Below are 12,460 nucleotides of genomic sequence, written 5' to 3' on the forward strand. Positions count from 1 at the left end.
GATTCCCACAACAGAACAAACATATCTGGTCGGTTGTGTTATAATTTGGTATGTTTTAATTTTTAAGTTCTACTAATATTTTCGATCTCAATATAGTCAACTTCGTATGCAGGTGTTTATTATTATTATTCAGTAGTTTTATTTTTATAGCGTGCTTTCACTTCACTACCGAGCGCAGCTCTGTGTGCCTTGTTATTATTATTAATTAATTAATTTTATTCTGTTCCGATCGTTGTAGCCATCGCATTCATGCCTCACTTGTTCTTGAATTGCATGGAGCTAGCCTTCTAAATACCATGTAAGTATTATATACGCATGTATACTATCCCTGGTAGGTAGGTAGGTAGGTAGGTAGGTAGGTAGGTAGGTATAGGTAGGTATGTATGTATGTATGTATGTATGCATGTACGCATGCGTGCTTGTATGGCAGGCAGGTGGGCCGGCAAGCAGGCTGACTCATTCGTTGGCTATCCTGTGAAGATGGAATCGTAGAGGTAACGTGGAAATGTACGGTATTTTGTTTGAATTTTTGTTCTGATGAAGTGACCCCATTCAATTTCTTTCAGGCCGAGAAGAAGAGATGCACAAAATAAAGAACTACAAAACGTAATGGATCGACTCTAACACTGAAATGGTAACTTATGTTATCCAATTCGATAGAATGAAATAGTAAGTTAACCTACGATGGATTCGAACTCAGAATCTCGAATCACATTTTGCAAAGCGAATTATCAGTTGTTCTAACGACTCTGCTAATGTGTATGCAAGGGATGAGTATACCTATGTATATTCTTAAGAAACAGCGTCCGCCTTGCACAGATTTATAAAATCTATCAGAAAATGACACTAAGCCTCTGAACTTTACGTTTCACCTGCAAATTTCAGTATGCTAGCAGACACACTGTGGCCCTTAATGTGGGATATCCATTGTTTATACATACATGCATACATACATACACACAGACACACACACACACTCACACATAGACACACACACATATACATATACATATACATGTATATGTGTTTGTCTATACATATATAGATACACACACACACACACACACACACACACACACACACATATATATATATATATATATATATATATATATATATATATATGCATTATGTATGTATATATACACACACGCTCATATACAGGATATCTAGTTGAAGTTGTCACAGCTATTCTATGGAGGCATCAATTTCTTGAATGAGTTATAACTTAATCATAAAATGGAAAGTAATTATGGCCAGACTTTTACGATACTATGTAGAACATCTTTAATGAACTAGATTTTCAGCGCTGGCGAGTTCAGATCGCAATGAAAGGATGTGGTAATCTCATTTTAATTTTCTTTCATACTGAAATTAAATATTCTTTCTAGCGGTCTTGCGAATTATATCACTGCTTATATGATTTAAACGCCTTTAGAATTCTTCACATCTTTAATATAATTCTGTATATCCAATTTGTTGCATAGTGTCTCCGATGAAACAGCCACCTGACAGTCTGAATCGTTCTATGCAGAATTGGCTTAATGTTCTATGTGGATTAATATGCTACAGTGGATTTTTTCTTTGTTTTTTTTTATGATAATTCATTGAATATCATTATTAAACATAAGTTAATACACATATATCATATATATGTATATATAATAATATTCATATATTATTGTTTTATGATACATTCTGCTGACTTCATCGCTGTTTCTCATACTTCCGTCATCGCTAAAATTAAGCATCTGTAAGCACTGATATAGACGTATAAAACCTCTCATTTCAAAACTGCTGGCCTTGTGTTAAAATTTCTTACTAATGTAATTGCTATTGTGTACGCTAACTTCATTACTGAACGCATTGTGAACATTAAACATGGTTTAGTTTAACCACCGATTAAACCTAATCATATCTGACATATCCTCAAAAGCTTTTCAACTTGATATATTCCATAATTAAATACCATGCAGAGCATCTAGTATCACACGATCCCGTTTATCCTTTTCAGAAAAGACTTTTGTGCGTGTGATTTTAGAAAAACTTAACTGCTATTTTTAGCAAACTCGAATGCTATGCAATGTATTGCTTTATATTCATTTTCGATTTTACTGAAATTACATTGCGTGCCTTATGTGTGCAGCATAGACTTGTATTATTTTCACTATATTTCGTAAATGAGTAAGTGATAGAACACTTGCTTACATATTCTTCTGCATCTGTTTTAGTTATTCCCAAAGCACCAATTTCTTCCGAATTTTCTGTCTCAGGTACCTCGTTGTTATCTTTATTTTCAAATTGTGTTTCGATAATTTTCCATTCCTTGTAGAGATGTTAGTGACGCTTCAGTTGGGAAGTATTTTCTTTCCACTCGCCCTTGACAACAATCTTCGTTCGATTTCCCTTGATATCTCTGTCTCTAAGGTGTGTGTGTATATATATATATATATATATATATATATATATATATATATATATATATGTTTTTGCCCAAGAATGTTTACACTCCACTTATCTATAATTATTCCATAATTCTCACATTATTTATGTTCTGTGGAATCTCCCGCCCTTCTGTCCTACCGACGGGTATCGTTTGTCTTGCTTAAGTGTTATATTTGTACATTTCCAACCTTCAAACATATTGCATATCATTTCTATATTGTTTTTCAGAACACGTTGAGATAGTTTCTAATGGTCTCTTGAACGACAACTGAGACGTTTATATTCCAATCTTAGAGGCATACAATTCTCAACTAGTGATTTGCCGTTTTCTGTTAACATCGTGTACAAATTTTTTTGTGTGGTATTGACCATGCAACGATTTGCTTTGAAGGGTTTTGTCATTTTTTCGTAGTTCCATAATTTAGATTTTTGCTTTTTCACTTCTGTTTTATATCCTCCTTATCCTAAAAGGTGTCACTGACCTCGACGTCAGCTGCGTATTTTGTTTGTGTCGCCATGAAGGCAGGAAACAGTTGTCCTTTAGATGTTTAACTATTTGTTTTGATATCATTTCATTTATTACAAGTTGCTTTTGTAGGCCCACAATAGAGATGTTATAACAATGATGATCTTGCTCTCCTACAGCAGATATTGCTTGATAGTTGTCTGCTTGGAGAAATGACTTAATTCCTTGTATTCATAGTAACAATAATCATTCGATGTAGGAGTTTTGATCATGTTTTCTAAAGAGCAGACATTATTATTTGTTTGTATTAATTTTTCTGTCTAGTCTTATTAATTCATTTTGTGTCTAGTTGCGAATATTAATAGTATAAATTACTCCTAGGATAGCTAGCTTTTCTGGAAGCTTTTTAGCTATTTATTTATATACAATGAGGTCTGTTTATTATAAATTTAATGCGTTTCTAATATTCATTCCTAAACTTTTCTTTCAATCGTGCACGGTGTAACCTGAACAGTAGCTGATTCTTAATTATTTTTTATGTCTGTGTTATTTCTAATTATTTTATCTCTGTTTCTTTATGATGTTGTTTTACTAATTAACTTTCTAAATTAATTTCTCTCTATTCAATATAACTCTGGTTCATTTTTCTAACTCAGATCAGATATCACATTACCAAAACTGCGTATAGACCATAATTGAGTTTGCATCTTTTTCTTATCTACAATTCACAAATTGACAACCTCCTCCACCATCATATTTGGAACGGAGTTCAGCTTGGTTTAATTTTCACGCGAAAGGATTTAGGGCCACACAGATAAAAAAAAAACACAATGGGCAGAATATCTCACTTTAAAATATTTATCTTATAATGCAGATAGGGTGAGGTTTAATAATTCATTCCTTTTTATTTCTACAATTGATTGGCATTTATTGCTGGATGTTTTAAATTATTTTCTTATATATGGAGCTACATTATTCATCGACTATGCCAAAATGATAAACGTATGTGAACACCGTTAGAAAGCTTCTTGTAGTCATCCCATCACATACACATACATTTCTTATTTCTTTACTGACCACAAGGGACTACACACAGAGGGAACACACAAGGACAGACAAACGGATTAAGTCGATTATGTCGACCTCAGTGCGTAACTGGTACTTAGTTAATCGACCCCGTAAGGATGAAAGGCAAAGTGGACCTCGGCGGAATTTGAACTCAGAACGTAGCGGCAGACAAAATACCGCTAAGCACTTCGCTCGGCGTGCTAACGTTTCTGCCAGCTCACCGCTTTGATACACGTACATTTCTGCCTCCCAGTGCACTTCGGATAACGTTTCGATGTTCTAAAATTGTTGCTTAAAATATATTCAACTATACTTTCTTATTCCCACTCTTCTACAAATAAGCAATGCTTCATATATATGTTTATAAATACGCTGTGTTAAAGTTTCGTAAATTCTATGAACGGTTATAGCTCTTTAGTTTCCCTTTTGTTTTGATTTTATTTTTGTTACGGAGTATCATGTTGAGCTCCGTGACTATTATTTTCTTTCATTCTTTTACTTGTTTCAATCATCTCCCTGTGGCCATACCGGAGCACCGTCTTAAAGGGATTTTAGTCGAAAGAAATTGACCCCACGACTGAACTTATTTCTTTAGCCTAGTACTTATAATATTGATTATTTTGCTGAACCGCTAGATTATAGGGACCTAACCACACCAGCACCAATTATCAACTGGTTAAGAGGGGACAATCACAGACAGAAAGACACACACGAATGTATATTCACAGATATGTGTGAGTATATGTGTATACGACAGGCTTCTTTCAGTTTCCGCCTACCAACTCCACTCACAAGCCTATAGTAGAAGACGCCTGCCCAAGGTACCACACAGTGGGACTGAACCAAGAACCATGTGGTTGGTAAGCAAATTACCACACAGCCAATATTGACAAAATATATTTTACCTTTTCTCATTATTCACGTTATTCCTTTGTTTTAGCGTATTGATTTGACATAGACTCCCACAGTCATTCAGTTACTAGGTTCATTGAATGGTGGCACATGCTTTGTAGCAATATCATAAGCAAACACAATTCCAAGTATTTTCAAAAGCAAGGTGTCAAAAATTTGGTTCCGTCTCCAAGCTACAAAAGAGTAACAACTAGATTACTAAAATGGAATGTACCTAATGATAAGTAATGTAAGATAATGACAACAACAACAACATGATGCCATTTTTTGCAAACACTGTGCGCAAAAGGTGGATGGCAGCACAAGGAAATCGAGGGAAAGACAATGAACGACAGAATGACATTGTGATCTTGCTTCACTAATTTATCCAAGAAAGGCTGAGAAACGAGGTGAAATACACCTGTTTTATAATGACTGATATATGTTTTGTATATCCTCGAAAGAAGAGTCAAATAAATCCAGGGGTGATGTGTATCTGTATGGGTGTTTCACGGTCAGTGTTTATAGGAAAGTGTGTGTGATTTTGAAGACCGAAAACCCGACAGAGAAATCTCTCCACTGGTCGCTTAAATTGAGAACAGTCTTTTTTTTTTCTTTTGCATTTATTTGTCGTTGAAATTACTCTTATTGAAAATCTTTCTCTCTCTCGGTGGCTCAGTCGATGCTTCTAGCTGTATGCATCTGATTCTATTTCCTCTGCATACTATCTTTTTTCCAAATCAAAAATCGTAGCAACGAAGCTGTCGTCTGCATTTTAAAACTGTTTACTTCCGTGCATGATAAATAGAGCCCAATCATTTTACTTTAAGAGTGTTGTGCGATATGCACGGAGAACAGGTTCCTAGTTTCATGCAATAATTCTAACCTATAATTTTATCTTTGTCCCCAAGAAAAAGTAAGCAAAATAACGCAACACCGAAATATCCTTCACATTGATTTCGTGAATATTGGCTCCATTCAGAGTTGATTCAAGCACCTTCTTAAATATTCTCTTGGGTTGTCTGGAGACTTCATTTCAACACACTGCATTACTTGTATCTTTGATTCATTTTCAGTGGCCTAATGATATCATCACCATTATCATCATCATCATCATCATCATCATCATCATCATCATCATCATCACCATCATCATCATCATCATCGTCATCATCATCATCATCATCAACATCATCATCATCGTCATCATCATCATAATCATAACCATCATCATCGTCGTCATCATCATCGTCATCATCATCATCATAATCATCATCATCATCATCATTATCATTATCATCACCATCAACAGCAGCAACGATAGCAGCAGTATTGGTGTTAATATTTCCAATATTATTAAAAATTATTTATTTTGTTGTTGCTGTTGGTGTACTGCATTGTTAGAAAATGGTTTTATCATAAGAAAGAGAATGCGGTTATCAATTTCAGAAATCTCTGCCACGGTGTTACAGTACTGTTTTCTGTTTTAGTATTTTGAGTTGCCTGAGATTTGGAAGGTTCCTTGGGTTTGCCATAATGTCCCTATACCAAAACACCCATCACTATAGACATACATGTATATATACATACATATAAACATACCTCTATATATGCATGCTCATATCGAACAGTATCAACGAGTGGTCAACATCGCTCTGCTGGATAAACTGAACGTTTGTATTACAACGCGTACCAGCTTTCAGCGTGGCAGGCTTGATAATTGAGAGATTCCTCTCGTCATGAAACTAATGGTAGCCTTATTAACTGAGAAATATGCAGACAGACAGAAAGACAGACAGACAGATAGATAGATAGATAGATAGATAGATAGATAGATAGATAGATAGATAGATAGATAGATAGATAGATGCGTGTATGCAAATATTCCAGTTATGTTGGTTTCAAATTTTTGAACAAGGTTACAATGTTCACAGGAGTGGATAAGTCGATTACGTCGACCTCAGTGCTCGACTGGTCTTCATGTTATCGACTCCGAAGTGATCTAAGGCAAAGTCAACCTCGGTGAAATTTGAGCTCAGAACGTAAAGATGAACGAAATGTCGCAAACCAATTTGCCTGGTCTACTAACGACTCTGCCAGTTCACCACCTTGAATATTCCAGTTACAATAAAGCCCGTAAATTGCATTCAATTAAAACGAGGCGCAAAGTCAAAAGTGATATTTAAGTTCAACCAAGCATATTTAAATATTAATCGAGATATTTTGACAATACATGGAATTAACTCCAATCCTTTGAAATTATTAGTTACTATATTTACATTTCCAACTGTTATCTGCAAAGGTCACAGTGCTTCAGAAATCTTAGTGATTCGGAAATGTAACATATACTTAAATGAGAGTGAAAAGACTTCTAAACTATTTTATTATGTCTAATAAATAAGAAATGTCAAAGCATTTTGTATTTCGTATTACTATTTCTGGAAACGTTTAAGAATTCATTTAAAATGCACAGAAGAAAATCTACAAGACTTTGAAAACGCCTTGTGCAACAATAGTGTTACTTTCATTGAAATTTAATGAAGATATTTACCATTTATGCTAATAAGTCACGAGTTATTGACAAATTGTTGTGTATAAAAGAATAACTAGGAAATGGAGCAGCAACATCAATAGTAATTTTCATAATAGGAAAGCTGCATTTTTTTCGATAAAATCGATATTTATCAATTTTGATTTTAAGGCCTTTCTATTGTTAAAATATATCCGCATTAATGCATTCTATTCTTTCTATATTAGAAGGGATCAAAGAATACATTATTCAAAGAAGGGTAAGTATTTCCCAAGAATTTCAATTATCAGTTCACTTTTGATTTTTAATGAATATCAATACTTTCATTGATTGACAATGTGACGCTTGATCTATCAAATGTTTTCAACTTAGAAATCATTATAGCTGTTCAAATCATCAGAATATCATGGCTTCATACTTGCATATTAAACATATATAGAGATCAATGAACTGATTTTAAAATATAATTCGTTCAAGTACCAGTTAAATTCAGAAATGGTGCATGTACCTTTCATTTTATCTTAACCTTCCTGCATGAGAAAGATATTTGTAGAGAGGGACAATCAATGAAGTAACTCAAACATTAACTACTAATAATACCCACTAAAACTTGCATCAGGCCATATATTTTAGGTGGGAATAAAAGCCGATTAAGTTGAACCTATTGTTATACGGCCATTTTTTTCTTCTTATAAATCAAGTGGATTACAAAAACAGATACGAGCAAGTAAACTTCTGACTGAAAAGGAACGTGACTAAATGCTTCGGTTGTATGTTCTCCAATAATTTACCGTTCCTACTAACCCACAGACCCATAATTGCACTAGACAAAAATTACTGTAAAACTTAAAGAAATATTCTGCTTTGTATATTTAAATAAATTCAAACTGTTCAGTGATGTTTCAGTGGTTCAAAAATAATATATATTAGATTTTTTTTTAAACATTGTCCAGTTTACTAGAGACGGCCAAACATCTCAAACACTGCGTTGTATTTATATGAGCTCATAACGTCGAACAATATCAGCATTTACTACGTCATTTGACTCAGCTAACTGTCTCTGTTAAATGCTTCACTGTTTCTAATCAGTGTTAACCAGAAGTAGGTAATTAGCTTAGTTGAATTGTGAGAACGTTAAATGTGCTTAAGACGTAAATGTCATTCTAGAATGACGCAACAGAAATGAAACACCTATAATTGGATATCCGAAGTAGGCTGTGGTGCCAATTATACATGTGCGAAGCGTATTCTATCAACTTGCAGCTACTGCAGAGAATGTCGTATCAGATAAAATATAAAGACGTTTACGATAATCACAAATGAACAAACCAACTAAAATCAGTTTCACCTGCATTGCAAACCTTACAAAATTACTTAATTTGTTCGACACACTAAAGTAGGTTAGGTAATGAAATTGCGTGTGGTTCGATGGAATCTATTAATTATGATCATATGTATCACGGACGAAACGCAAAAATATCACGCAATACCACTTCCAACGCTTCTTGAATAGAAATTAGCAAAATATTTAAATGCTTTCTTAATTGTTGTATTAAAAATGTTTTTCTTATGATTTCTCCATGTTCGTTTTTATTAGATGCTGTCAGGTCTTCAACTATACTAAAGGCACTCGGCATTTCTCATTCTTTTGTTTTGCTTGTAAAATTCATTCGGGATCTAAATTTTTATGCTACCTGTACTGTGTCTTCTACGTTCAGTAATGCATCTGCTCCCTCATCATTCACTTCCAAGAAACTTTTATCGCTTATTGAATACCATTTCACCTCTCTGCTGAAACTGCAATATTCAGATATTTCCACTTTAATTCTCAGACTTTCAGCAATTCGTTTTGTTGCTTTCGTTCCTCAGTATTAACCTCTCTTTTATCCGAAATCCATTTCCTTCTTTTTATCTTTCTTCAATCCAGAACACCTTTGGCTACATAGCACTTTACTTCCTTTACATTCTACTCCACATCATTGATGTCTATATCTTCGTCTACATATTCAAACAATACAAATCGATTTCGCCATTCACTTACAAATTCAAGTTTATTTCTATCACATCATCCTTCAGTATCTCTGAATGAGACATGTTGCAGATACCTGGCTATTTTTCGCCTTGGCCTTCAGTTTTATCTGAATTGTCCTTACTTCTAACTGATGGTCACTTCCGATATCTGCATCTCGGCATGTTCAAACATTAAACATTGATGTGTTATGCTACAAATATATCAAAATATTAGCGAAGTCATTACGATACATTCTTTTTATCTGGAGATTTCCAAGTACATCTTTGAAAGTATTTACCAGCACAGAAGCACATCAATATCACACAATTTTCACTCCATGTCCATTGTCCATTCTAGGCCATCTATGATTCTATCTACAATATTTTGCAGTTACGTTCCCAATCAGAGTTTTCATACCACCTAGTGGTAAACTGAGAATTCCCTTTAGCGACTATTCGTGCAGTCCCTATCGTTTGCATGATTTATAATTATGGAACAATCAATATTATTGAAGTTACATTGCATAGTTTTACGTTCTATTAAAAAATTAGGAATTGTGGTAAAGGTGTCTTTTCAGTCCATGCTCTCAGACCTTTTGTTTTCAGGATCAATCTGAATCCATCGCTTCCCTTGTTATTTTCACTTCTAAAAGTCAAAACTGTAGTGTCACCCGTTCCAAAATCCAATCCACCATTATGAATATAATTTCATTCAGATTAACTTTTCAGTTTTGTTCTGTTGGCTCTCTGTCCGCTTTATATGATCAATGTTACCATTTAGTTACAGATAATTACTTCAATACCTATTCTGATATTTCTATTTAAAACGCAAGATATTCGTATCACCCCAATTTTCTCGGATTAAGGAGTAACTCTTTATTCAAAGGTTGCAATGTTCTCTTTATAAATCCGTACAAATATAGTTCGTACTTTACCTCATTGATTGTGACGTTATTGCACGAGGAGCATTCCGAGCTTTCCGCAGTTGATCTGTAATATAGGGAACAGAATCTCTCGTCAAACATGCAGCTGTTGCTTATCGGTGTTACCTATATCAATCTTAACATTGTACCAGAGACGCTAACGTGATTTGTTTAGTGAACCACACTAAACTGATACCAGGGTTATCACCCCGTTATAATAATTTGATAGAGAATCTGTATATCGTGCAATTTCATTCATGTTAAGAGAGGCTAGCAACCATGGGGATGTTCTCTCATATCATTCCACTTGCATCGTTATTTCTCACAGCTCTTCGTGTTCTAATAAATTACGACATAAAGCAAGCAAGCGGAAACGGAAGATAAGTTGTTCTATGTATTTGGCCTATTTGCAATACGCTAGTTATTGTTTTACCATGTCTTGAAACATCCAAAAGGAAAAGACTGATGCCCAAGCTTGATGAAATAAGAAAACGTGTGTGGTTAAATGCAGACACCGACAGATCTACAATAATGAAGTATCCGTAACCAGTTTGAGGAAATGCATTGTGGTATGAATTCACAATAGAAGAACTTCATAAGCAAAAATATCCTAGAATTTTATTGAAACTAATTGGGGTTTTAAAACTGAATTTAATGAAAAACTTAAGAAAGCAAATAAAGCAACACGAATGCTTTGAAACTCTTGGAAATCACAGAGATTAATCTAGATATACATCACTAGTAAGAAGGGATTTTATATATTAAATTGAGTCATGGAATAGGAGTTAGATTATATTTAATCGCTTTAGAGAATTTCCATAGAAAGCATTATGAAAACCTTGCGGATCAAATAGTATTAATTTGTGAGAAAGGAAGCGGTTGGAGGTATGAAGCAAGTACTATTAATAAATCTAGGAATAATATACAAATATATTGATGCTGGGTCTTGTGACTCCAGTGCAAAACGAAAGCAGGCTAATGCATTTAGCACAACGGAGAGAAGACAAAAACTAGGCCTACTTGGCAGTAATCAATTCTGTGAGAAAGCGGTGATTGATAACAAGACATAGAACAAACTTCAGAGAGAATAGGTGGTGGGGGATGAGTACAGTACTGCTTTTGAAGTAGCGATAGTAACTGTATGAATTTAGATATATATATTTGCAATGTTTCGAGCAATTACTGACAAATTACTTCAGTAACAGTCTTGTAAAGCAAAGTTTTATAAATCTGTGCAGGACAGAAATAATGGTAAACTGAAATTACAAGCCATAGATATGTATGTGCACGAGCAAGTGTGCGTATGTGTGTGTATTTGTGTGTGTGTGTGTGTGTGTGTGCGTATGTGTGGGTCTGTGCATGGGTGTGATTGCGTGTGTGTACGATATATGAGTAAAACCATGCAGATAATATTAATGTAATATTAAAGTGATGATATTAATGTAAAAAATATAAATATGAATATACAGAAAGAGATATATATGGTAACAAGCATAATGTAAAAAGTCTCCTGTGTCTCAGTTCGGGACAGCTGTTGTTTTATGGGTGAGAATTAAGCGCTGGAAAACATGCAGAAACATACACAAATGTCTATAACTATATTTGTATTTCTGTCTACTTGTTCGTCTGTTTCTTTCCAGTTAAAGTATATATGTCACTACGTGTATGTGTGTAATAATATAATCAAGAAAAAACGAGGAAAATTTATTTAATAATTTAGCGTGATATGATGACTTCCGTGGCTTTTAGACAACTACATCCCCGGGGTAATTAACTTCCAGTAATTTCATGTTATCTTTCTCTTTCATATGATTATCTTCATAGCACAGAAGTAAGCATGGAAAGTTTTATTGTTTCAAAAAAAATTACCTCATTTTCTTTGATTATTTAATCATTATGCATACTCTATGAATTTTATAGCCTATGGATTTGTGTCATAGGATTACGTGTATACTTGCACGAAACAACTTTCGCTAAGAACTTAGGTTTCAAATGAATTCTATAGAATGCTTAAGTACGCAGTACTCACAGACTTTCTCTCTTCCACATCCACACGCAGATTCTGGTAGTATATACGAATAGTAGGCTTATATTTGTGCATGTCTTTCAATATGTAAATGTATATAT

Source organism: Octopus bimaculoides, chromosome 1 (genome assembly GCF_046866305.1).
Source record: "Octopus bimaculoides isolate indiv1 chromosome 1, ASM4686630v1, whole genome shotgun sequence".
Taxonomy (NCBI): domain Eukaryota; kingdom Metazoa; phylum Mollusca; class Cephalopoda; order Octopoda; family Octopodidae; genus Octopus; species Octopus bimaculoides.